The following is a 27,924-nucleotide window of genomic DNA, read 5'->3' as shown; positions in this document are numbered from 1 at the left end:
CATTGAAAGAGCTTTAAAATAGATTTAAAGTGGAGAAAGGGATGAAATCAGGCTTGCTAAAGATAAGCCTGGTGTTGACACGCCAGTGTTTGAGGGATAGTGTGCTAACAGGGTCCTTCACTCTGCTCCATGGTGTGCTGAGTACACTGGAGCACATTTGAAATCACCCTATATTTACCTGTGCAGCACCTTAGCCATCTCAGTGGAGGTAGGGGATGGAGATCGACATGGCAGCAAAGATGTAAGACTTGTTGGTGCATTAGAAACCACAGAAGCACCTGATAACAGTCCCATAGGGATTAGGGCATCTCCCTAAAAAAAAGGTGGCAGGATCAACAGCCCAACTGAAGTGCATCTACAGCAATGCATGCAGCACGGGCAACAAACAGGAGGAGCTGGAAGCCGTTGTGCAGCTGGAAAGCTATGACATAGCTGCAATCAAGGGAACATGACAGGATGACTCACACAACTGAAGTGCTGAAATGAATGGCTATAAACCCTTCAGAAGGGATAGGCAAGAAAACAGAGGCAGTGTGGTAGTCCTGTATGTTATGGAGTGTTTTGACTATCTAGAGCTTGATAGTCATGATGGAAGGGTTGAGTCTTTATGGGTAAGAATCAAGGGAAAGTCCAGCAAGGCAGATATCATGGTGTGAGTCTGCTATAGACCACCCAACCAGGATATGCACCCAGATGAAATAGTCTATAAGCAGCTGGGAGAAGTCTTACAAGTGTTAGCCCCTGTTCTCATGAGAGGCTTCAACTTACCAGACTACTGCTGGATATACAATACAGAAGAGAGGAAACAGGCTAGGAGATTCTTGGAGCGTGTGGACGTTAACTTCCTCACACAGCTGGTCAGTGAGTCAACAAGGGAAGGTGCCCCACTGGACCTGTTGTCAACAGAGAGGGACCTGTGGGTTATGTCATGGTTGGAGGCCCTCTTGGGCATGAAAATCATGAAATTATAGTTTTTGATTCTCAAAGGAGGAGGAGGTTGGCTGAACGGCTACCTTGGACTTCTGGAGGGCAGACTGGCCTGTTTAGGAACCTGGTTGACAGAGTCCCTTGGGAGGCAGTCCTGAAGGGCAAAGGAGTCCAGGAAGGCTGGACACGCTTCAAGAAGGAATTCTCCAAGGCATGGGAGCAGGCTGTCCCCAGGTGCCAAAAGACGAGCCAGCAGGGAAGAAGAACAGCCTGGCTGAACAGAGCGCTTTGGCTGGAACTCAGGGAAAAAAAGAGACCTTACGACCTTTGGAAGAAGGGACAGGTAACTCAGGAGGACTACAAGGATGCCGTGAGGCTGTACAGGGAGAAAACTAGAAGGGCCAAAGCCCAGCTAGAACTTAATTTGGCTGCTGCACTGAAAGGCAATGGAAAATGTTTCTATAAATACATTGGCAAGAAAAGGAGGGCTAGGGAGAATCTCCATCCCCTATTTGATGCAGGGAGAAACACGGTGACAAAGGTTGAGAAAAAGGCGGAGGTACTCAATGCTGTCTTTGCCTCAGTCTTTAATGGTAAGACCAGTTGTTCTTGGGGTACCCAGTCCCCTGAGCTGGAGGACAGGGACAAGGAGAGGAATTAAACCCCTATAATCCGAGGGGAAATGGTTAGCGACCTGCTACACCACTTAGACACACACAAGTCTATGGGGCTGGATGAGATAAGGGTACTGAGGGAGCTGACAACCACTTGCAACCATTTATCAGCAAGGCTGGCTAACTGGGGAGGTCCCAGTTAACTGGAGGTTAGCAAATGTGACACCCATCTATAAGAAGGGCCGGAAAGAGGATCTAGGGAACTACAGGCCAGTCAGCCTGACTTCAGTGCCAGGGGAAATTTATGGAGCAGATCATCCTGAGTGCCATCACGCAGCACATACAGGACAACCAGAGGATCAGGCCCAGCCAGCATGGGTTTATGAAAGGCAGGTCAAACTTGATCTCCTTCTGTGACAAGATGGCCCACTTACTGGATGAGGGAAAGGCTGTGGATGTTGTTGACCTGGACCTCAGTAAAGCCTTTGACACCATCTCCCACAGCATCTCCTGGAGACACTGGCAGCTCATGGCTCGGATGGGTGTGCTCTGTGCTGGGTTAAAACCTGGCTGGATGGCCGAGCCCAAAGAGGGGTGGTGGATGGAGTTACATCCAGCTGGTGGCCGGTCACAAGTGGTGTGCCCCAGGGCTCAGTACTGGGGCCAGTCCTGGTTAATGTCTTTATCAATGATCTGGATGATGGGAGTGAGTGCACCCATATAAGTTTGCAGATAGCACCAAGTTGTGTGGGAGTGTTGATCTGCTTGAGGGCAGGAGGCTCTGCAGAGGGACCTGGACAGGCTGGCTGGATGAGCAGAGGCCAGTTGTATGAAGTTCAACAAGGCTCAGTGCCGGGTCCTGCACTTGGGTCACACCAACCCCATGCAATGCTACAGGCTGGGGCAGAGCAGCTGGAAAGCTGCCCAGTAGGAAAGGAGCTGGTGGTGCTGTTCAATAGCTGGCTGAACATGAGCCAGCAGTGTGCCCAGGTGGCCAAGGCACCCAATGGCATCCTGGCCTGTATCAGAAACAGTGTGGCCAGCAGGACAGGGGTGGTGATGGTCCCCCTGTGCTCAGCACTGGTGAGACCACATCTGGAATCCTGTGTTCAGTTTTGGGCCCCTCACTACACAAAAGACATTGAGGCACTGGAGCATCTCCAAAGAAGGGCAGCAAAGCTGGTGAAGTGTCTGGAGCACAAGTCCTATGAGGAGCAGCTGAGGGAACTGGGGTTGTTTAGCTTGGAGAAAAGGGGGCCCAGGGGGGAACCTAATTGCTTTCTACAACAACCTGAAAGCAGGTAGGTGTTGCAGCACTCCCCAAACTATCAAGCTGCAGCAAGGTCTTTTACCATCTCATACCAGCATACTCTTCATGCTAACCCCTCTGCTGCCTTCTCTTTGTCTCACCCCATCCAAGGCACACACTCACTCACTCACTCACTCTCTCTCGCGCGCTCGCTCTCTCTCTCTCTCTCTCTCTCTCTCTCTGTCTTCCTCTCTCTTCTCTCTGCTTCTTCCTCTCTTACCTTCTCTTCCTCGGCTGCTCTCTCTTCATTGGCTCTCAACCACTTCACTTAACCAGCCACAGCTGCACCTTATCTCCATCAGCCAACCCACCGCCCCTGAAGCCAGCCCACAGTTGTATATTATCAGTGATAATTAACCCAGCTTCATTCCTCCACAGGTAGGTGTCAGTCCTTCCCACAAATAACAAGCAATAGGACGAGAGGAAATGACCTCAAGTTGCACCAGGCAAGGTTTAGATTGGGTATGGGGGAAAGCTTCTTCACTGAAAGGGTTATCAGTCATTGGAACAGGCTGCCCAGGAAAGTGGTTCAGTGACCATCCCTGGAGTTATTTAACAGACGTGCAGATGTGGTCCTTAGGGACATGATTTGATTGACTTGGCGGTGCTAGGTTAACAGTTGGACTTGATCTTAAAGGTCTTTTCCAACTTAAATGATCCTATGTACATGTTTGTCCTTTCCTTGTGTATTCTTCTATTACGGACTTTGTTGCGCTGAGCAAAGCAGGCACCATGAAGCTCCCTACTCTTTCATTTTAGGCTTCACCGGGCAGCAAGATCAAGCTACCCTAATGCTACAGCTCATTGAGCTGTGCAGCAGCGTGAGCTGTAGGGTATCATGGGAGGACTGGAAATTTGCTGTTTGCTGCTCGTGGTCCTCTGTCAGCATTGACTTTGGTCTCATAGTGTTTCTGTGAATGAAAGCACTTTATCCCAGCTCAGCCATGGGAAAGGAATATCCTGCATATCGTTGAATTTACCCTTGTGTTGAAGAAAAAAATTACTGGGTCCAAATAGAACCACTTTTTACTGTGTGCTTTTTCTCCCCCTGGCTTTGATTTTGTATGTAAAAAAGAAATCTTTTTTGTTTACTAAGCAATACATTGACTACGTGGAAGACAGAGCAAGACTCATCAACATTAGTTGAAGCTTTCTGCTGGTCCTACTGAGATGTTAGGATCTCCACGTACCATCTCAAATATGCACTGCAGGTTCTGCTTTGAGAGTGGTGGAGGTGGGGATCGCCCAGCTGGGGTTGCTACATCCTTTGAAACAGTCCTGGTTGCTCTCATGTTGGTGAGGAACCCTGTTGGATCAAGAAGGTGCATCAGGCAAGGAAAGGTCAGTAAGCCTCATGTACTTAAATCTCCTTTCCACCCATGGGACTAGTCAGCAGACACATCAGCCCTGCTGACCAAGAGACATGCTTTCTAAATGTCAGGGGCATCATTTCTTTACTCTGCTGCTCTGTTGTGCTAACTCTGCAGTGAGTCTGCTGGGGCCGAGAGTGGCCTGGGCACAGGCACGTGCTCTGCAGTTGTCAGTCACTTCCCCGGAGCCACTGGGCAAGCACACAAATTTTGGCCATTACTAAAAGCCATTCATTGCACATCACCTTTCCCAGTCCACTCCTCCAGTTCTTGGCTTGGTCTGGGCACACAAACATCTACCCCTCGCTCCTGTTGGAGGTAGAGGGTGTGCTTCTTTGCCACTGTAATGATGATACTTCTGTGTTGCTTGTTGCAGGACAGGAAGGAGATGGTCAGAGCTCGGGTGGATTCTGTGTGTAATGGGCAGCCCTTCTGTGTCCTGTTCTTGTCTTTGACATCATCCTTTCATTGCCTAACTGGTCAAAAAACGGGGTTCTAAAAGCCCACAACAAGACAGCAAGAGCAGTTGTTACAGCCCTACAGCTGAATTTTGAAGGACTGCCGCTCCCTTCTCCAAGTCCTGCAGGAATGAGGGGGAGCTGGCTGGCTCAGGAGACATTATCTCACCAACATGCACAATACTTGGTGCAGCATCAAACAGCCTCTGCAGGGACTCACCTGGAGCTGCTGGTTGCCTGGATCTTGCCTAGGCAAACTCCAGATTCAGTGGGACCCAAGAGCTCTGTCTTTGTACAGAGCCAGGGGCAGTCACCTCGCATGGAAGCAAGGTGCCACCTATCAGCAGCATCGAGAACCATACTTCCAACTCCTACCCTTGCCCCCAGCAGAGCACAGGCTTTAATGATCTGTTGAACTTGCCCAAGAATGTAAATTGCCCTCATTATGCCTATCACATATGATATGAGACATGCAAATGCATCAAGCTGTCACCATCTCTCATCTTCCAGGGGACCTTCCTCTGAAGAACTCCCCCGTGTCACCCCCAGTTTTGAAGGTCTGGCGGAAACTCTTTTAGAGCTACACAAAATATTTAGCACAGGCCCACACACTCGAAATGGCACTTGTGTAACTGACAAACCTCTAGAAGTGGTTTTTAATTTATTGCAACAACACAATTTTTCAAAGTTTCCAAGATTTTTGTGCATTTTAGAGTGAAAGGACATTTATTGCCACTTTTATGTGTAAGCTGCCTGCAGCCCCATATGACTTGGGGTATAAGGCAGATGAGCGAAAGGCCTTTAAACTAGTGTTGTTGCGCCTCTGATCTTGATTGATGTTGACACCAATTAGCAGAAAAGGAATCTTCCAGATAAAGGAAAAGAAGATTTTATTAAGCCCTAAATGCCAAGAATTCAATGCAAAATTCATTAGTGCTTATGGCAGGAGTCCTACCAGCTATTGCCAAGGGGTTAAAGAGAAATAAAAATTACATAAATAAGATTTTCAGGACTTTTAAATCCTAGCTTGAACAGTAAATGCGTGTGAGTGATTTTAGCTTGCTATTCTACACCCCTGCTTTTAAAGGCTGTTCTGTTACACTTGCTAGTTTTAATCAGAGGCAACTCACACTGAAATCAGTTGTGTTCCCCTGAATGAAAAGCAAAAAGAAAAACAGAGGTAATATTTTTTTCATTCAGTTCTAAATCTATTTTTGTAAATGCAATATTCACCAGGTAAAGGAAGAAGTCTTCAAATGGTATAAATAGAAATTTCACATGTATAAATATATACATGCACATATATGAAAATATACTATACAGGATCAAAACCTGATTTTAAATTTCTGGCTTAGGTACAGACAGTGACACAAAACCCATACTTGTCTTTGCAAACTTTTATCCATAAACAATTGCTCAGAAAAATAAAGGAGCTTTGCTAGTTTCCTTATGCGGTATCACCAATAAATTCCAGTTTAACAAAGCTCTGGAACAATGTCAGAAAGCTTTGTAAAAACAAAGATTAAATATACTTTTTATAAACTAGACATTAGATTGTGACAGTCAGGAGTCTGCAGAACTCTGAGCACCTGCTCTGTAAGGGAAGTGCCACAGCTGCCTGTTATTCTAATTCACAGCTCTTACAGAAACTGTGTTTTGGAGCAGTAACAAATATTTGGGCAAGTTGAGGCAGTTCCTTCCTATGGCATGTGTTCACAGCACTCAAATATCTTGCATATTCACGGCTCTCCATGTTCACTAGATTGTGTTTTGCTTTCTAATGCTGAGCTCTTCAGCTTTGTAAGGGAAATCATAGTTCCCAGTTCTCAAAGCCAGAGCACCTGCCTGCCCAGAAACACATCCACAGATTTTCATTCCTCTCTCCTTACAGGTTGTCTGCTCTTCCAGTTCAAAGGACTGCACACATGAATGCAAATTTCTTACAACTCAATTTATCCAATGATAATTTAATTTCAACGTGTCCTAAGACATGTTCTTCCGTTGGCAGAGGATCCAGATGACCATCAGTTCACATCTGCTTGTCAGAAGCCCCAGGGCAAGCACTGACTCTGAATTTACCTTCCAGTCTCATTTACTGCATCAAGTGTCATCAGAGTTTTTGACAGCAGCATCCTAGACTCATAGCTAGAAATTTATTGCTATTTCTTGCTTGCTGTGGACATTAGGTATTTGGCTTATACGTCTCTCATCTTCCAGGACTAAGCATGGTAATTGTCTGTTTCACTTTGCTGGTGTAGTGCTATTCTCCTGAAAAGACTTAATCCCAGATTTATTTTAAAAATTAAGGCATCCCGTTGCTGCCTTTGCATTATTTGTTCCTGCCCTCCAAACAACCACTCTTCCTTCTTTAATATATACCTGTTGTCTCCCTGCTGCTTAAGGCAGGGTTTCATTTGTTATAAATTTGAGCAACTTGCCACAGAGTAAGAACTTTGCTTCCTGATTGGGGCTAAGCACCGTTTTTAATTTTTAAAAATCCTTGAAGGTTGCTTATAGAAAAAGAACAACACTGTGCTCTCTTGTTAAATCACATATTCTGAAAATCGGTGAGCCTGGAAACTCTGATTGGAAAATGGAAAATAACTCTAGAAATGGGGATTTGGGGTTTCAAAGACTATGTTATGTTGACTCCTACTCCTACCTGATACTATATTGCCTCAGTTTTTCCTCAGTCCTTTTCAGCCACATTATTTTCTCACAGTATTTACATGTCCTGTAAATGAAGATGGACGTCTGTTCATTAATGGTAGTTATCTAAGCTGCTCTGTTCTTTAGCTCTTCATCATACTTCCTAATGTACCATTTTTATAACAGCAAACCTTTTTCAGCATTTAAATCTGGAGAGAAAGAGGGTTCCTGTTTGGAGTGTAAAACCCATCTAGCAACATCTCAGCACTGGAGCTAGAGCCACCTGCCACCAACCTCCCTCAGTCCTTCAGCAGCGAGTAGCACACCGCAGAAAGCTGTTTGCTCCTCTAAAGGATCTCAGCTGCAAAATATTGGGGAGTGTTTGACCAAGAATTATGGACTATGACTACCGTCTGTGTATGCACATAACAATCCAGAAAGCACCTATCCAGAGAAGCGTTAGACATGGTTTCAACCTCTGCACCTCTAGAAGGATCTCTCATGCTGTGTTCACACAGCTGCAGAGGAATGTTTGAGACACCACTAGATGAAATGTATTTTTATTGTCTTTCTCTTGTTTCCTGATGAGGAAAAGATAGGGAAAACCTTGCTGTAGAAATAGAGCTTGGGAATCTGTCTCTCACAACTGTGTTGGAAAACTCCTTGGATGATCAGAGGGGCATTACAAATTTGAAATAACGGGGCATTGACTCAATCACACGATAGATACACCATCAATTGGATGACAAAAAAAAGAAAGAAATCTTGGTTGAAAATCTGTTTGCAGGGAGTCAGATCTATTTCAGCATTATGTATAGATTCTGTTAGTTCTTCCTTCATGACAAAGAAGACTTCATGGGATTTAAAATTTACAGTATAACAAGAATATTTTAAAGCTTTCTGATGCAGAGACAAAGCAAAATTTATAATTCTGCCCCTTTTCTCACTCTAGAGTTACCTGTAAGCAGTCATGCAGAGAACAGAAAATGGAAATTGAGTGTTTTTCATAGATCTTCAAATATAACAGCACCCCAGCAGAAATGCTAACATTGCCATCCCTGTCAGATTCTATGAATCCACAAATCCTGCTAAATACCTAATATCACGACTGAAGACGAGCCTAGAGGTGCAAGCTGTCAGTTATTTATAAAGGCCCTCTTTTCAGGACCAGCACTGACATCATCAGACAGAATGGTAGGGTTTTATTGTGGTAAACCTGAGTCATTGCCAGTGGTCTTAACACCTACCTTTTCAGCTGATGCTTCAACACAAGTCATGATGGGTGGAAATGGTAGAAGGATGGACATGTGCGTACTTTGAATCTAGTCCATGATCCAAACAGTCTTCAGTCATGACTGACAAAAAAAGTACAATAATCTATATCAGGCCTCTATCATCAACGCCACCGCTGCGCAGAGAGATTATAATAGGTCCCATGAACTCGTAAAATGACTTCTAAAAATCATGGAAACTTTTATTATCCACATTATCCTGTGGCAGGGAGCTTCACAGTTTAGCTGGAAATAGTTTAAATTGTCAAATGTAGGAAATACGAACAGGATTTTCTTGACCTGTAAAGTAACTTATTGATTGAGGGTATTTTTTTTCCAAACTGACAGAAGATGGAAGTCATGCTCTGTAGAACATGTAGATGTAATCCACAACAGCAGAAAAGCACCAACAATTAGTCAGAACCCTTCTACTGACTGACAAAAAGTAGACATATACTATCAGTGCAGACCAGTCTTTTGAGTACCCAAAGTGTGTAAATTAGACCCAAAGCGTAAATTACATATTAAGTGACAAGAATTTCAGAACATTGATCATCATGAGTCAGTCATTGGAGGAATAAATTCTTTCAAGAATGATAAAACTGCTGGTCTTGACGGCATCTGCCAGCTGACTAGATAAAATACCTTGGTAGAATGACAGTACTCCAACCATTTATTATGCATTCTGTCAGTGTGTTAGTGCATGTATATCACAGCACTCTAAAAATCAGAGAAGGATGCTTCAGAGCCAAAGAACAGTAGGCCTGTGTCCATACGGCATCATCTTCACAAATGGCATTAGCATCTGATCTTAATTAAATTAGTTATCACCATTTGCTAAATGGCTCCTAATACCAGAGCAAGCTGGACTGTTCCCAGAAAGTCCCTGCTGTTTAAGTGCTTAACATCACTGAGCAGTTCCAAGAGAGCCTTGGGAGGGCATGGACAGAGACCCAATGCCTGTAGATCCATCAGCAGCTGCTCATGACACTGGAAAAATCCAAAGTATGTAATTATTTGTAATTATTAAATTACACAAATTGATCACCACTCCATAGGGACTGCACACCGAAAAGTTTACATAAAATCACGTGAAAAATAGAACCAATGGTGCAGACAGAAATATGAACTGTCAGGAAAAGGTACTTGTGCTAATATTTTTAGCATCTGTCAGAATAAGCAACCAATCTATGATCATATAAAATCTTATTTCTTGCAGGTGACTCTAGACATCACAGTCCAAAATTAGGACTTCAGTTGTAAGGACTTCATGTCAAATCAAAACCATGTTGACCTGAGCAGCTTCCCTGGATATCTGATTAGCACATCCAAAGCCAACTGTGTATGAATTCAGATGAAACATACATGAGTCTCTTCCACCTTTAAACTCAATAAGCTACTAAACAATTCTGTACATCCAAGACTGAGGGTGACTCACCCACGACTAGCACCTGGTCTATCTAGATATCATACTAAATTGCACACTCTCCTGAAGGCCAGAGAAATCAAAATGCAACGTGAGTGCCTGCAAGAGCTCCATTTCCAAATGGAGCTGAGAGGGAGATGAGGAGACCAATGGCAACCAAATAATGCTGTGAATCACTGCAGTCACACAATACTGCTCGGCACCTGTACATGGGCTCTGCGTGGGACAGGTCAGGGCTGACAGCATTTGTAGAGTTAGATAGGCTGCAGTGGCTCAAAATTGCGTTGTCTTACTGGATATTCTGGATCAGTCGAAATCAGTGTGTCTTTCTGGGGATCGTCCTGTCTGACATCGTGAAAGCACTAGCTACTAACAGCGAATGCACGTTGCGTGTTTATGGTGGTGCAAAAAACTTTTCTAGCTACAGCAGAGATACAAAAGCTGTGGCAGCTACACAATTGGAAACGTACAACCTAATCAGTAAGAAATTTAAATTTAGCACAGATTTTAAAAAAAAAAGAAAAAGAAAAAGAAAATAAAAGAAAATTACCTTACCTAGTAACCTGAGAATGGATTGGAGACCTTCTCACATGAGTCAGCTGGAAGAACAAGAACATGCAGAAATGTGATGATTAGAAATACACAGAAATGTGTGAACATAGGCTGGTTGAACAGCAGAGCACATCGTGGTCTGCGGCACCGTGAAAGAATTGTAACATACTAAGGATTTAGCCTGGGCAACGCATACACTTCCTGAAACTCTATCAGAAAACAAGAAAAGGACATATAACAGGAAAAAAGAAGCACAGAAATAGCTGTGCAGGCATAGAAGGATAAACAACTCTTTTCTTCCCTTTCTGCAAACCAGAACAACGGCAGAAGACTGAAAAGCCTTTTTCAAGCCTAATGGTCCTTGACAGGAAAAAGGAAATAATGCCCTAATTGCCAAAAATGGCAAGGAGAGGAAAGAGGGCAGAATGTCACGGTTACAATTTGTTTCCAATTCATTCTCTCTTTCCAAGGTTCCTTCTGCCCTTTAAGAAATCAGTACTTAAAAAATAATGGACTAGACGATTTCCAAACCAGGAGCCTGGTATAATTCATTTTAATGCCACTCCAGCTGGCTGGCCAATACAATAGATCATCACATTGTGAAAGAACCCTTTGGTCCAGACTATGTATCAGACTGAACTTCTAGATGTATAGCATATTTATCATGACTCTGCTGTCACACAAGGTTATCATGCTGGTATGCAATATTTCTCCATCTCTCCCTTACTGAATTTAGTTCTTTTAGCCAAAATGGAGATAATCAACATAAAAAAACTATGCTGACTTTTTCAGAATTAGATGCCCAGAGTTAAATATCTGCCATGACACACTGAGGAAAGGTAACAGCAGACAGTATTGTTACACATAATCCTCAAGATTACTTTTCTTAGTATGAGCCAGTGTTCAGTCTTGGAAAGACGTCCTGTATTATATTTAGTTTCAGCTACACCAGATATGCTCCACTGCTTTCTCTGTTTAGAATGAGCTCCATGAATAAACAGAAGATATCTTTTTTCTTAAGGTTATTCCCCTCAGCACAGAAAAAAGAAGAAAATTCTGCATGGTTTGGAGCCATTTTTTTCCCAGATCCAGCAACAAAACACTTGGAACACGCCAGAATTGAGGTCACGTTATTCCTCTACTAGGAAACCAAGCTGAAAGGTCCAAGACATCACAGGAGACACCTCAAAGACCTTAGCATCAGAAAAAGTGACACAACTAATTAAAACTTTGTTTTGGAAGACACAGAGTACTTGATATTTCCACTGCTTTCATGGGAAGTCAGTGCTCTGAACTTCTGACAAATCAGGTCACGTATTCAAGCTCCTTACTGTGAACCTTAAGGTCTCTCAACTTAGCTCTGACTGCTACTGTGAACTTTGATCTAGGAGGTTTAAAACACACGAGGGCAACAGAAATGAAATCCACTTTTGCTCAAAGGTCATGGTCAATAGCGTTTATTTTTTCTGGTCTTATTTTCTTCTTCCAGCATCATGCATTTTTGTCTGTAAGTGACAAGTTTGACCAGACCAGCATTGATTAAACAAAACTCACAGACTCACTCAATATTTCAATGATAGAGGATTGCTGGAGGAAAAGAAATATTTATTTCACCTTCCATTTCCAGCTAGGAGTGAATCGAGCAGTGACAAAAATGTGCTGTGCAAATGTCTTTCTATGCTATTTCCATCTGGAAAGCCTCGTGTATCCCCCAAGAAAGCCTGTTCTCATGAGCATCCCACCTTGTTCCAATGAGCTTCTGAGGTCTGAAGAGCTGAGTCGAGGTCCCTTCTGGCTAATTAGTTTACTGCAAACTCTCTGCCACCTATTTTCCTGCACTCCTTAACATTTGCAGCACTGCAGCTAAAGCTTCTTGCCCATTACCATCCAGACTGCGTATCTATTTACTGACAGTCCTTACCCTTTTCACAATATCTCTAATTTTATCCTTAAGGCCTTGTGTTACTCCTTCCTGCCCATATTTATGGTCTTATCTTTACCTTTTCCTCTCTTTTCTGCCCTCACACTCTTCTGTCGAGCTTCTTCTTTCCTCTGGTCCATCAGGGCTGTATCACTCTACTGTTCTTGCTCGGACTCCCTCACTTTCTACCCCCCTGATAGACTTCTCCCTCCATTCTCAGCAAGAATCACAGTCTTAGAGTGCAGTGCCACAGACCACTTCAATCCCTGAGTTACATTTGGGTAGGGCTTCACAGCACATCAGCCACATGGTGATAACTGGTCATGTTCACACTCCCACCTCCTAACAGCTGCGAAGTGATGCAAGCTTCTCAGAGGGAGTTGTTACTCCAGCGTAAGATCCTGCTAGATCTCTAGGAAAGAAGACAACGAAGCTTAGAAGTAGTAAACAAAAAGCAGGAAAGAGGCAACGAGAAAGGCAAGTTGTGTGGCTGGAACAACACATGTTTTGTTGCTGCTACTATGAAGCAACAGCAACAGTAGTAACAGTACTATGCTCTTACTACTTTGTAAGAAGAAAAGTGATGTTTGCAGCTTGGAGGGAAGGGAGACTGGCCACCAACATGTGGTAAGTATCCCTCCAGTGTGCTATAGCTTCTTCAGTCCTGCTGCTGCTGGCCAGTAGGAAAATGGCATCAAGACAGTCTGCCCTGGCATGGACTTACTGCAGGTGTCATCCCACAAATGCCTCATGGCATCTGCCATAACGGGAGAGAGCTGGGGACAGGCAATAAGTTAGAGGTGAGATCTGGCAACACTTTCACCTGCACGCAGCAGGAGGAAGGGCTCTTCCACGCTCAGCCAGCCTCCCAAATCACCCTCAAGCCTAGCCAAAGAGAAAGGAGATTGATTTTACCAAAGCCTTTTTCCTGGGATAGAGGCTTGAAGAATGTAAGGCTGGAAAGAGCAAAAACATTGTATCTAGGGACGGATAACTGGGAAACCGTTGTCCCAGGGCACTTAACTACTATATTATTCGTTATGGCAAATTTCACATCTAGTTCAGTGAGAGCAGACTTTGGCCAAAATCAAGCAAAGCCCTGTTTCTTGGGTCACATTGCTATGTGCAGGATGAAAAGCCTAACCAGACACATCTCAGATGATATTGACATTAGAAAGGTGCTCCTAGGGCAGCATTTCTCAGACAGAGGTTCCTTCAATGACTGGTGGTCCCTAAGATTTCCTGGCTCTTGGCTATACCATACCCAAGAAGCCATGGACCAAGTAAACAGGCTGAAGCTCTTTGAAATTATTTGGCTACTGAAGATCATTCCACAGCACGTAGCAATGAGTAAAAACTCAGGTCAGATGGTCACAGCAGGCAACTGGGATCCAAGAGTTCTTGCATTGGCACGTTATCCTCAAACACTGGCATAAAGCAATTAACATTTCTGTACTTCGCTCAACATGAGCACAGTTAGCATGACTTGAAATAATAGACAGCACATATACCTAAGAAATGTTTCAAAGCTGTGGAAAAGTTAAGTATAATAAGACAGTAGAACAAGATCCCCAGTCTGTTTGTACTGATAGATATGAAAATCAGGACTCCTGCTGTCTCACATTTTCAGGATAATTGCTAAAAAAGAAAATTATCTATTTGTCAAGTCAACTCATTAAACAAATTGAGACTTTGAACTACTTGATTTGGGTGCAAATTTAATCAGGGAGTGAAGGGGTGAATTGACACAGAACACACATCCTACCTTCTGCCCTAGAGCCATTTTAGATATTACGGTAACACAACATTCTTATTGTTATTTTATAAGCTAGCTGAAAATCAGCATTTGTCTATGTGCTGCTTTTCCACAGTGACCAGAGCAAGTGCTTAACTTAACTTACAGATGCTTAACTACATCTGTAGTTAAGATGCCTTTTAAAAGGTAAAGAGAGTCTGTAATGGGCTTAGATGTCTCTGACCTGTACTAATTCTGGTGGAGGAGGACGGGCAGTGCGATGCAGTCACTTTGCTGAGCAGTGCCTGTTTGCTGTTCAGGACTTTTACATCAGCAGGCAGGAGAGCAAAGTACCAAGACCAGTCCAGCTCCCTCCTGTCTCGCTGCTGGTATGGCTCATGTTCCTGCGCTGCACACACTGCTCGCGGCTCCATACGTGCACCACAGCAAACTTGCACCAAGCCTCTCAAGTTAAAGCTTGAGCTTTTCCAAGGATTCATTTCAGTATAGGAATAAAATCAATTATTCCCACACATATTATTACACTTCACATGTAACACTTAACACATCTTAACACTTAACACATCTTAACACTTAACACATCTTAACACTTAACACATCTTAACACTTAACACGTAATGCATTGTAACACATCATAACACTTAACACGTAACACTGAACACAACACATAACACATCATAACATGTAACACATTGTAACACTTAACATGTAACATGTAACACAACACAACATCGTAACACATAACACATCATAACACTTCACATGTAACTCATCATAACACGTAACATTTTAACACTTATCACATAACACATTGTAACATGTAACACGTAACACTTAACGCATCATAACACGTAACACGTTTGTTCAGGGCATACACGTGTGTGCTCAAGGCATACTTCTGTGCCGAGCAGAATCTGTGCTGTATTTACAAGTACAAGCCCATGCACAGAACGCTCACTGTAATGAACAGTGTGGGGAATGAAAGGTCTAACGAATGTAGATGCTATCAAAGCTGTTCTCTTGCTCAGAAGTGAATGTTAATGCCAATTACTCATGTTTCTTGATTAAACTCTCTCCGAACATTAAGTACTGCAGAGAAAAAAAAAAAACCCAACAACAACAACAACAAACCACCATCACAAAATATGCACATTGCAGTCGAGTGAGAAGCTGGTACCAAGAGTCCAGGGACAAAGTGTACTCCGAGTTGTGGTCCTTCAAGGAGCGCTGCCATGAAAGTGGCATGTGGATGTGATCTATAGAAGATGTCTGGGTTGAGTATTCCACTGGATCACAGCTGAATAAGCGGACACCAGACTCAGGTGTACTTCCAGCACACGGGAAGTACTTGCAGGAGCAAATGGCTGAATGAGGACATTTTATGTGGACAGTTAGGAGGCTCCAATAAAGATGTGTCAGTTCCCAAGATCTGCAGCTGGGAATCACACAAACCAGGAGAGTCAGCTGGCAATCTCTCATCATCGGATTTGGGGCTACTGCCTCAGTTTGACTGGATCCACGTCCACTATTTGATAAACCATTCAGGAGTACATCTGCAGCAATTTTTTCTATCAATATTTTGATATTATACCAAAGGGGCAGGCACCCTGTTATATATCTGTATACTTGAGCTCCAAAATATGGGGAAATGTACCAACCAGGAAGAAAAGTCAACATTGGGTTTCTCTTAAAAGATGAAAAGGCTTATTATCAAAGCTACAGGAATGCATGTTTGTTTTCTATTATGAAATTGGCAATTAAAAGCAAAGGGCATACTTAAATAATCTATTCCCAGTCACCTTCTCTGTCTCAGGGCACGGAACTTCGTACAACTACCACTGCCTTGAGCCAGCGGTTTCCTAGAGCTGTGACACAGTGACACCCTAAACCAGCCCAGGCACACTGAGCTACGCAGCAGATGCAATACTGGGAACAGACAATAACGAGAAAGTTCGGAGTTGAAATAAAACTGAAGGTGGCTGGTGGGAGAGCTGCTCTTCCTTTCCATCACTGGATTCAGGCTGGGCTGAAATCTGCTGTCTGAAGCTTTGAGGGCCTCAGGAGCATCCAGGACCCACTCCACTGGCCTGCCAGCTTGCATCTCACCAGAAGAGTTCACAGCTAAACAGATACATCATATAAAAGCTGTGGGGAGAGGAGTGGCAGGAACAGGGAAGTGTCATGTCCAGGGACAGGCAGGAAGCCATTAGCAGAGCTGGAAAAGGCCACCAATGTCCCAGTCGCAAAAGCTGTGCTTTAAATATTGAACTACCCAATGTTAATCCCATTTGTTATTGATAGATCACCGCACCTGGCATAAATAATGCTTTACACTTTGAAAATATCACTTCATAAATCTTCATGACAGGCATGTGTGGTGGGTGGGCACCCAGCATCGCCCCCACTTTACCGAACTGGGACGCCCACGCATCGCAGCAGGTAGAGACAGAACTGCCAGAGGATGCGCCTGCAGCAGCCGCGTTGGGGAGAGCACGAAGGCCAACAAACGCCCACAGAAACCTCGCCATGAACCTTGCAAACAGCAGTACATCGTGGTTCAAACCTCAAGCTATGGCTCCTTGAAGATAATCGTGAGAAGGACGAGAGTGACTCCAGATGAGCAGACAATTCACTAGGAACAGCTTAGCTAAATGCCCTCCAACGGGAAGAGGCAACCAGCCTGGTGGCTGGGCTGTGCTAAGGCTGAGGAGCAAAGTCCAGCTCACCAGGACACCCGAGTGCTGCGCCTGCCCACGCCGAGCCGACAGCCAGTGCAACTGCTACCGACAGCACTACAATTCTCACACAAATTTCAGTTAGCAGGAGAAAAAGAAAGAGATTGGAAGTAATGGGGGACATATGAATCACATCTGCAAGTCTTTGTGCAATTTAGTTTAGAAATTTAAGATTTAAACTAATGTATTCCTTGGCCAAAAGTTATTCTAGCTTCTCTAGGCAGGTAGTAATAGAAAGAAATGTGATCTTTTTGATTAAGCCAGAACATTTACTGCCACTGGGAAGTGCTGCACATAATGTACCATGGGGACGTGGTGCTTTCTGCAATTTCTGCTACAATTGCAATATCTTACAGTAAACCTTCAAAAGTACAGTATATAGGAAGTCTCAAATCATTCTCATTAACTGCATTTATACAACAGAGAGCCTATCTATTAAGGTGTTAGAGGTGCTCCCAGTAAAATAAATTAAGATTAAGTCCCGATTCTGCTTCCAAACACCCAGTATAAATCTAGACAACTTGCCCTACTTCTGTAGCACTATTCCAGATTTAAACCTGTTCAACCAGGCTCTTAAATTTATGCCTTACTTGGGCACTTGAGTATTCCTACCAGTGTCATCGAGGCTGCTCTCATAAGCTTTAAATTCTCCAGTATCTTTGAAAATTTAAGTATGTGCCAAGGACTAAAATCTGACCTCCGAGGCTAAAAACAACAGATTGGCAGAGAGCTGAAAGCTAATACAAAACCATTAATGAAAATCAAAAGGCACAAGAGCTTCAGAAGAAAAGAGGACTTAGAAACAGTTAAATCCTGGGAGGAAAAAGGAGAGCTGAAATCCGTGAGCACGCGCTTTCGGTTCAGATACTGCAGTATTTAGTCCTGCCTCAGGATCCCACTGCAGTCATGCTGCACGGAGAGAGGCTGAGTCTGTGCCTCCCCAAAAGCTTACACCTGAGATTTTCCACACTTAAGATTTCCACTTAATCTGTAGCTACTTAAACACCCTACAAACGCCACCATTATCTGAAATCTACTATTAGGGAAAGTAAGGTGCAAGAAATAAGTCAACTTACCTACGGCCTTATCACACACTCAGTCACTAGGAAATGAGATCTGGGTATCCATCTATTCTACTGCCATAAATAGGGAAAAGCTAGCTATGTTCGGCAATAAGCTTTTGGGGGGTTGCTTGCCATTCAGGCTTATGCAGGAAATGGAATTTTCCTGTTCCTGTCATCTGAAATGCCTCTAAGGTCACAACTGCTCAACTGGAAGACAGTAAATACCGCAGCCTCATCTTCTTAATGCACACAAGAAAGAGACAAACTCAGCCTAACCTTATAAGTTTACTTTGGGATCATCTTTATAGGCCAGATAACTCCCAGCTCAGCCAATGCAAGATGCTTAAGTGATATTGTAATATAAATAATAAATCTTAACTTGGGGCCTAGCAGGAAGCTATGGAATGCTGACAAGCGGTGCTGTACAAAGCCACTTCAGAGACCTGTGCGAGCACAAGGGGAAGATGTGCCAGGCTGTGGGCACGTTAGGTTGCCCAACGAAGGCATGTGGATACTTGCCTTGCTGTCCGCAGGCAGGTTGTTGCCTATCGTCTCCCACACTGTGGACTGCATACATGTTGAATTCTTCCCTGAATAACCATCCCCCTAATTAAGCCAAATGCTACTTAATTCAGCCAGCTTGTAAACGGCACATTCATTATTCAGAGCTCTCCGTATCTGAGAGAACTGAAGGCAAATAAAAACAAAGCTCCTCACAGGATTTAACACCCACCCCACTGGTCCGCAGAGACTCAACTTGAGGCACAGCACAGCTCCCCCCCACTCCCCCCATCATTCTTTGTCACCTGTAAACAGATGTGAGAAGAGATGGCAGCCGATCACCCACCAGGAGGACCAGGAGCTCTTCCTGTGGAGTGGCCAGAGGCAAGGGACATGGGGACAATGCCTGAATGGTATAGAGGAATGAAGCTGGGTTAATTATCATTGATAATATCCAGCTGTGGGCTGGTTTCAGGGGCAGTGGGTTGGCTGATGTGGACAAGGTGCAGCTGTGGCTGGCTCCTGCTAAGTAGTTAAATAGCTTTAAGGGGGATGGAAGAGGAGCAGCTGTTGAAGAGAGACCTGGAGGAAGCAGAGGGAGGAGAGAGAGTTCCCCCGAGGTAGGGGAGACCAGGAGAAGGATGCAGCAGAGGCAACAAGCAGAGGGACTCGCCTGAAGAGGCTGAAGGAACAGCACAGACAGTAGATAAACCGTTGAAACCTTGTGGGGGACCAGTGGCTGTGCTGGGGCAAGGTGTGCTAACTACTTACTGAAGTTAACCTAGTATGGGGTGGTAAAAGTCTTGTGGCAGCTGGCTAGTTTTGATAGTGTTGTGACAGAATGGCATCAGAGAAAGAAGAAATAGGCATGGCCCTTCCAGGTGGTTAGTGCTGATTCTCCCACATCTTTTCTGAAGCACAGCAGATGCTGCCCATGGAGCAGCTGCCAGCCCCCAGCTGTTGTGCTGTTGATCTCCAGCATGCCTGTGGTGCTTGCATGCTGGAGCACGAGGCTCTGCTTCCTGGCTCCCAGCTGCCTGATGGCTTGGAGAACTGGAAGGAAATATTATACACTCTCTCCCACCTGCTTGTGCATTAGTCACAAGCCAGCCCAGCATCCAAGTCTTTCGTTTGCATCATCCCACCCCCTGGGGAAGGATGGGATCTGGTCGAGGCTCACAAGAAAATGGCAACCCAGCCATTTGGCTAAGCTACACACAAAGAGCCGTGCCTTGGCTGTGGATTAGAGTGGGCATCTCGATGGCGTTCCATCCTTATCTTTTTTTCTTTAGAGGTTGCTGAAAAAAATACAGTTAGGTCAGTGCAAGAATAGAACATGGAAACAGTCAAACAGAACCACGGAATGGAGTAAGAGAGATCAGAAGTGGAAAAGACAAGTTTGCAGCTAGACATGTTTTTTCAGAGACAGTTTCAATTTGATGCAAAAGTACTTAGAAATTTTAGTTGAATACAGCAACTTGGAGCAAGCCAAAAGTTGAGCTAGTTTCCCCTGGATTACTGATATTTTGTTTTAGATTGCCCAAGTATTTTGACCCTCCCCTCACTGGATCATGCAAAATAAATGGAAGTTGCTGTGGGAGAACACGCTCCCTCCCTGGCTTTGGCTGGCCACCCTGCTTAAATCAAAAAAGGGTTCTGCACCCATATTTTCCTGCTCCCAGAGGACTCCCTCGCACCCAGATGCAGGCTCTTCTTGAGTTCAGCTCCCTGCATCTCAGCTCTCAACAGCAGAATTTGCTGGAAGGAAGCCAGGTGGATAACTTTCACCCGGTGAGAAAACCACTTCCCAAACTGAACCAGCTTCCATCAGTTCCTCCGTAACCCACGCTCTGAGCTGATTTTAAATTTCTCTGATCAAGTAGAGAAGAGATCTGAAGGCAGCTGTCTCAGATCACCTCAAGCTTGGTCTGTTTCTATCTCCTTGCTTTTTATTGATATAGGTTTCCTTTGGTTTTCTTAATAGAAAAAAAGGGGCTCCAAGCAATATGATCTGTTTAAGGTTGAACAAAACACCCATTTAAATCTAAATGAAAGGTTTTGAACATACAGAAAAAACAGCTTATTTTAGGTTAAACCCCACCAAAATAATGACACTGCCCTAATCAGATCAATGTAAAGACCCTGTCAAAATTTTTGACGGCAGTACCTAAGAAATGACAGTACAATTTCTGATCATACAAACATGACTTCCCCCATACCTTCCCAAATTTTTACTCAATTAATCATTTTTTTTCCTCCACAGGCATACGTAAGGTGGGGTTTTTAGGAGGATTATTCACTGAAAATTTTTTTAGTAAGTGTGTCTACGTTCAGAAATTTTCACATTTCTAAACATATGCACTTTCTCATGCATTCATGCACACAACTTATTATTGGTTTTTAAAAGAAATTACAAAATGGTTCTGGAAAAAATCCCAAATTCAGGGCTGTCTGGGAACTGCTTATGTTTTCTTTATTCATGACAGAGTTATTTGACACTGTTCTCAGTCTGTGATTGGAACACCTGTTTTCATACAGAGAAATAACAAATACTAAATACCCCAAAATCCAGCCATCACCATGCAGCCAACTCTTCATATGGATTAAGTGGAGGTCTGGTTTTCACTGGTAATAATCCGTATATTGGTAAGCCACAGAGTAAGATCCCATAAATAACATTAAATTGAATTTAGACTTCAGAGTCTGAAATTCAAAATTAGGCTTTCCAGTAGTGTGACTTTCCTCAGCAGTTTGGCTTTGCTTGCTGACTAGTAACGCCGTGTAGAAGATAGGATATCAGCAGTGGGATTATCAGGCACATTGTTTCCAGTATTCACACATGTAAAAGTCCACTTTCCTTTATATAAGATTTGTCAAACAACATTATGACTATCATCTTCATTTGTCTTTTTAAAGAAAAACTATTTCAAAACGATGGCAGATCGAAGCCAAACCCTAGTTCACAAAGATCAAGACATTTTCAGAGGGTCTCTGGTATTATAGGAATACTAGGAGACTGATACTGCAGACATAGCGCGTTGCAAACTTGGTACAAAGAGATGAGCAAGTTAATAAAAGGAAATCACACTATAATATGTGTTTACATGGAGGGAAATAAACTGATACAAAAGAGAGTGCGGTTCCCAGCACAGAGAGATAAACTCAGACTGATACCAAAGCTAGCCGGGCACAGTGAGGCAGGGAAAACCAACAGCAAATATGAAGAAACAGAGTCCTTCAGGCTACAAGATAAATTGTGAAAAAACATGCTGAGTTCCCATTTCAGAAGTACATAAGCTACTTACTCTGTGTCCTTCGCAAAAGTAAGAGAAGTGGCTGGCCAGGTTTATGAAGGTGCAGAGGACTATAGGAAGGGACTGAAATAGTGCATAGCACAGTAAGGGAGGCACCTACCTACCCAAGAAATGATGCACCAACGCATGCAACGTCAGTGACAAGTACTGTTTCTCCCTTCCAACAGCACCAAAGAGTCAAATTTGTAGAAGCACCGGACTTACCTTTTTCACACTTACGTTCTGAAACTGGAAACACCAGGGTTTGCATAGAATGAAACACATTAAATGCCTTAGTAGAGGAAGAACAAGATTTTGGGGGGACACGAGATGGGCAGGACTGGGGAAAGCCATCTACCCCATAAGTTACACAAGTTCGTTATCTCCCCTCTCAGCCTCTGTGTTTGCAAAAGGCTCCTACCTCACAGTCCTACTGGGAAGAGATCAATAGTGCAAGGAGGAAACACATGGTGTTTTCTTTATCATGGGGCAGCAGAAGATGCTTTTTGCCCCGGCTGCTGAAGGACTTTTGCACAGACACTATGCACTACATGCAAGACATCTGGATTAAGTATGTGATCAGGATCCCCTGGGTTTTCCTACAAGTTGTCCTCCTGCATTAATATCCAAGGGAAAAATGACAGAATGCAAATATTCAATAGCAAAAATTCAAACTGCAGAATTATTTTTTTTTTTCCCAAGCTGGTCACGAAGTGCAAGAACATGTCACAAGCTGGTCCCCACTTCACCCATGGCCCTCTGGGTCTCCTTTCATGAGGGCAGAGCCTTCAGGAGAGGTTAATGCACATTGGCACAGAGAGCCTGTCTTGTTGCTGTGGGAGGATGAGCTCTCACCGTTTTAGAGTAACGACAGAAGAGACAACTGTGTGTGACAGAAACACGCAGCGCCTGTTACAGAGGAAGGCAGTGAGGCCAAATCGCTTGATGAGCAGCAGCGCCCAGAAGCGCTGGAGATGTCTGGTCCCTTGGGCTACCTCTGCTCACGTGTAGCCACCTCTGCGCCAAGGACATCCAGTGCTGAGACGAGCAGCCTGGTGCGCACAAACGGCTGCCCACCAGCTCTCCCCAGCCGTGAAAGGCACCCTGTGGGCACCCACTGCCGAGCTGCCGCCTGCCAATAACACAGCTCTGCCCAGGCACCTGCAGCCCCCCGGGGGGCTTAGCAGCCTCAGTGCTGCATCACAGGTAGTGAATCACATTGGTTCCATGGGACAATTGTTTCAAAGATGCCTAAAGAGCAGCTTGTCTGTCAGATTGCAAATTCTTGGGAGGGTGAGGTGGAAATCATGCTTTTTAAGGGTTTGGAAAGCATCTTGTGTGTGGCAGGTGCTCCTGTAAATAAATGGCAGGTCCCATCAGGCTGAACAACTTGCCAGTTCCTCCTGCCTGGGTGGCACCTGAGCTAATGATGTTGAGCTGTGGAGGCCTGTGTACCCCATTACCTGACCCCAGAGCCAGCTGCTCCTCACACCTGCAAAATATGGCCAGGAAACAATTCCCTTACGGATTTCGTCTCTAACTGGGATGGATGACTCCTGCTTCTGCTGCCCTGTGCCTGACAAGAGCCGAGTTTTTGAATCAAGTAGGATTTCCAACATGGTGCAACGGCTTTTTTCCCTCAAATGTTAAAACTTTGCACAGTTTGAAAATTACTTGGGGAGAAGATGGCAACAGCTGAAGGTGTCTGGCTAGAAATTGTGTTACCTCTTGATCCATCACCACTGCGTAGCAGCTCTGTGTGCAGGCTCTGGGCTCATTTGAAGGTGGTTGGGATGGCTTCAGGCTTTTGGCTTTTTATGCAAGCAGATTTTCATGCTTTGATATCTTGTCTGACATGACTTTTGATCCAGCGGAGGTGATGCTGACACTTTTTTCACTGGGAATATTTTATTTGTGTACAGTGCTGCTAGAGCATTGCAGTTGCCTGAGTTATTTCGGAGGAGCTCTTTCACAAAGATAAAGCCTAATAAACGTGATGAAAAGTGAGAGTTCTGCTAACTGCAGCCAGGGTGCCTGCCCGGCTCTGAAGCAAGGCATTGTAGGTTGGCAGCACACAGGGATCATCAGATGTGACCCAGGAGGGCCAGGAGAGAAGGGGGACCACAGCACAGACTGGTCTGGGGATCTGTGCAGTGAGAAGGGCACATTGGAATAACCAGATTATTCCCCCTCAAAAAAGAGGATGATGTTTCAAACTGGCAGGCTGGCAGGTTTTGGGAAAAGTGAAGAAACCCTGGTGGAAAGTCTGCACTTTGCTGTCCCTGCCAGGGTAAAGCAGCACAGGGAATAAGGGTTATCAGCCAAGGAATGCTATGTGCCTTGGGGAACCCCCTGCTGAAAGACTTTCAGCTAATTGAGAAAGTCAAACATCCATATCCCTGCTGAAAAAGAGGCTAAACTACCTTCCCCAAGCATTTTAGCTACAAAGGGAATTGTTCATAAAGGCAGAAGGAATTAAAGGACATACTATTTAATGGGCCAGATTGATGGGCACACTGATGAGATACACTTCAAATTGACTAAATGTCTGGTTTTGGCTGAAATAGTCTTTTTGTTGTTGTTGTTTCCTTGGCCAATGTTATCTGTGATTTTTGTTGTTTGTAAGCCGTGTCCTTTGCTGTGACCCCAGTCAGAACTGGCACTAGCCAAATAAAAGTTGTATGTAAAAAAAAAAAATAATAATAAAGGAAAGACAGACAAAATCGCTATATGCCCTGATTTACACCACTCTAAGGCCCATTGAAGTAAATGAATTTCGTGCTAATGTAGATCTCATCCCACCTAAAATAAATCCCAACGTGACCATGACCTGCCTGTGTGCGGTAAAGGGACTCGCCAAGGCACAATGCGAATTACACCACCACAGCCGACCTCTGCATCCCACAGGAGGAACGGGACTGCGTACCATCGTTTTCTCTTCCCTTTCCCAAACTGATGAGGCAGTCTTTTGTGTGTGTGTGTGTGTAACGGTATGAAAGCCCAGTAACTTGGAGCTAGTAGGCATTACAAAGAGCAAAGCTAGCCTGGATTTATATTCGTGCAACTTTTAGAGTTGATGCAGTTACCCAACTGCAAGCCTCTGTAGTTGGACTTCCACCAGAGGAAATCTTGCACGGATTTACCTTATGAGGGAAAACTATCCATCCGAGCTAAATCATTTCAGTGCAGAGCGGTTGTAAGAGCTTGTTTACATGAAGCTGCTCAGAAAAGTTGATCTGAATTTTTTAGTGGATTAGTTAAACTGCATTAATTAAAGTCCTTGTGGGAACTGTCAGAATTAATGTGGCTTTGATTTGATTTGGTTTACTTCTCTTCCAAGGCTAACTCATATTAAAGCTACTTTAATTGTAAAACGGGAGGTTTAATGCAATTTAGATAATTCACTTTAAACTCCTGCCTTTAGTTAATTTAAATCAACTTTCCTGATTGTCCCCTCTATAGACATGACCAAGGAAAAGCAAAGACCACTTAGACAGAAACACCTAAGAGTAATTTTGAAAAAAATCCGAATATTTCACTGGCACATCCAGGACATTATGATCTTCATCACCAACAAGCTTTGGGAATTGTAAGTAACAATGCCAAGGTCCAAGGAGACACACTGAGAAACAGATCCTCAGCGCTGAGCTACAGCTACTCGCCAGAGGCAGAGCGGCCAGTCCTGCACAAAAGCTTTACTGCAGTCTAAAACAGAAGATGACAAGTTAAGAAAATTCCTCTCAGCTCTCAGAAAAAAACAGGGCTTCAGCCATGGACTGTGGAGGAGGGGGAGCTGCCAGAATATGTGAAAGAAGAAGGAAATTTTATTTAAAGCTCTGGTGACTATTTCCTCATCCTTTCTCCCTCCTGAGACAGAAGGCACAAAGAATATTGGTAAAATGCTGTTGAGGGAGACCTGGTCTCTTTTGCCCTCAAAGCATCACACAGGTGTGTTTCAGGCACTGGTACAAGGTAACAGCCTTGCAGCAGAGATCTGGGACGTGGAGGTACGTGGGTGACTTTGCACAGCATCAGCTCTGGCTCTGCAGGACCAGCACTGAGCCAAAAGCCATTCTGCCAGACCATCCCAAAGTGTTACCTACAAATTTCAGAATTCAAGGTTAATCTTTGAAAACTGCCTGTTTCTACGGATGCAGGTTGCTTCAATAAGACACTGCAATGGCTGAGAAAAGCTACATCCTTTTTGCATTGTACTTTTAAAGCTCGTAGACTGGCCTTATGCCACAGCGCAGCAGCCAGTTAACGTTAGGTGAGCACTATTCGCAGTGACAGGGTTACGCTGCACCAGATGAATGATTAGAGCAGGGAACTGCCGCGTTGAGAGGGAGTACGGGACAGGCTTCTTGTGCTGCAGAGATCCATTTTAGTACTGGATCGTACTCCAAAGGGCAGCCTAAGCGAGAGTAGAGGTGGTGATGAGTAGATCAGTGTCTGTTCGGGGACGGCCGTATGCATAACCGAGCATGACTGGCCTGATTCTGAGTGGGTGCAACTTCACTGGAGGGACTGAGCGGGCAGAGCCACGGTAGCAATGATTAGCTGCCACGAGGGGTAAGCTGTTGTCTCCTGTGATGCTAAAGATATACTGTACTTAATCGTTCATTGGCTAAATGCTTTCAAATGGTTGATATTGCGGCAGCCGGAAACATTCATTCACATCATTAGTTTACCTTCCTAGTTTAAGCCAAATGGAAAAATCCCCCTGCAAAGCGCTCCTAAGCCAGCTGTTGTGCTGGTGTCGATCAGCGCTGTCCCTTTGACTTTGCAAAGGCGCCTGGTTTTCCCCGGGAGGACACAAGGTCCTTTAATCCCCTACCTTATCACTACGCCTTATCACATTCATTACAGGAATGCTCTGGAATCTTCTTTGGGTAATCTGACGCCAAGATTTGTAACTTCAGGCACCGTAGTCAATGGAAAATGAGCTGCCATGTGATAGGGTTGTTACCCGTCAGTGACCTTAATTCCAGGTGCGTGACAGGGAGGTGAGCAGGTGACTCATCCCTTGTCAGAAATCCTCTGTGTCACAGAATCGCAGTTAGACCTTTTTCCAGAGGAACCTCAGGTACTTGCCTGTAACAAACGAACTTCAGGTGACTTCCTCTCCCTTCTCTGAGAGTCATGAATATTTGACTTAACAAATTAATCTTCTCACTCCCTTCACAGGAGGACAGATGCCTTTATATATGGAGTGCATGAGACAGAGAATAAAAATAAAATTTAAAAAAGACCACAAAGGAAAGCATCTGATTTTCAAATAACTCTTCATAGGACGCGTTAGGCCAGACCCTCAACTGCAGCAGAGAAATACTATTTAAATCTGCAGTTGTACCACTCCACCTCCTTCTGTCTCACTGGTCCTGTTTTGCAGGCAACAACATGCAGATCCTAGACCTGGGTCTAACACCAGCACTGACCCACACAGGTTCAGCATAATGGATCCTGTCATCATCCTGCAGCAGTGTTTAGGAGGCAAGTTGGACTTTTCATCCCACGAAGCTAAAAATTCAAACTGAATTTCTCTCTTTTCATAGTGCACCTGAAGTGTCACTCTGAGGACCTCAACATCAGTATAACCACATCATCAAACCTGGCATAATTTGCTCAATGGTGGTGCCCAGGAAGGCATGCCACCTTCTAGGGACACTCTTTCACAGGGGCAGAGCTTGGATTTGGATTAGCTCTCTTAACGTGCAGGCACATGGCTTTTTGGGGGAAAGGGCCCTGACGGGAAGCTTTGGTACTGATACCATGCTCTGTCACCTACACAGCAATGAAGTAGTAAGGGGTGGTGCCAGCATTTTGCTGTTGCTGTGTTATTCTGTCTGGTCTTTTGTTTGAGTCTTTTTGCTAAGCCTTCAGCAGCAGGGCTGGGTTCTGGAAAGGGCTGCTTGGATGCTCATAGTCCTCCTTGTGCGGTATTACATTCTGTAAAGAGTTCACTAAGTACAGACAGTACTTAAATTTCCACACACCACTTACAGTCATCCCCAGAAGGCTAATTTTGCTGCAGTCCACAGCAGGATATCAGGGTCTCGAGCCTTGGCCGTCTGTTTG

General features: G+C 44.3%; 1 long non-coding RNA gene across 1 annotated transcript; it reads right to left on the bottom strand.

Annotated features, from left to right (window-relative positions):
- Positions 1 to 3,057: 3,057 nt before the first annotated feature.
- LOC130146488 (uncharacterized) lies at positions 3,058 to 10,867 on the bottom strand. Its single transcript, XR_008820925.1, has 4 exons — positions 10,746 to 10,867; positions 10,580 to 10,623; positions 8,575 to 8,682; positions 3,058 to 4,156 (listed from the first exon to the last, which is right to left on the bottom strand). It is a non-coding gene; the product is annotated as an uncharacterized LOC130146488 (long non-coding RNA).
- Between the last annotated feature and the right edge of the window lie 17,057 nt (positions 10,868 to 27,924).

Source organism: Falco biarmicus, chromosome 3 (genome assembly GCF_023638135.1).
Source record: "Falco biarmicus isolate bFalBia1 chromosome 3, bFalBia1.pri, whole genome shotgun sequence".
NCBI lineage: Eukaryota > Metazoa > Chordata > Aves > Falconiformes > Falconidae > Falco > Falco biarmicus.
This window is presented reverse-complemented; position numbering and strand designations above follow the sequence as displayed.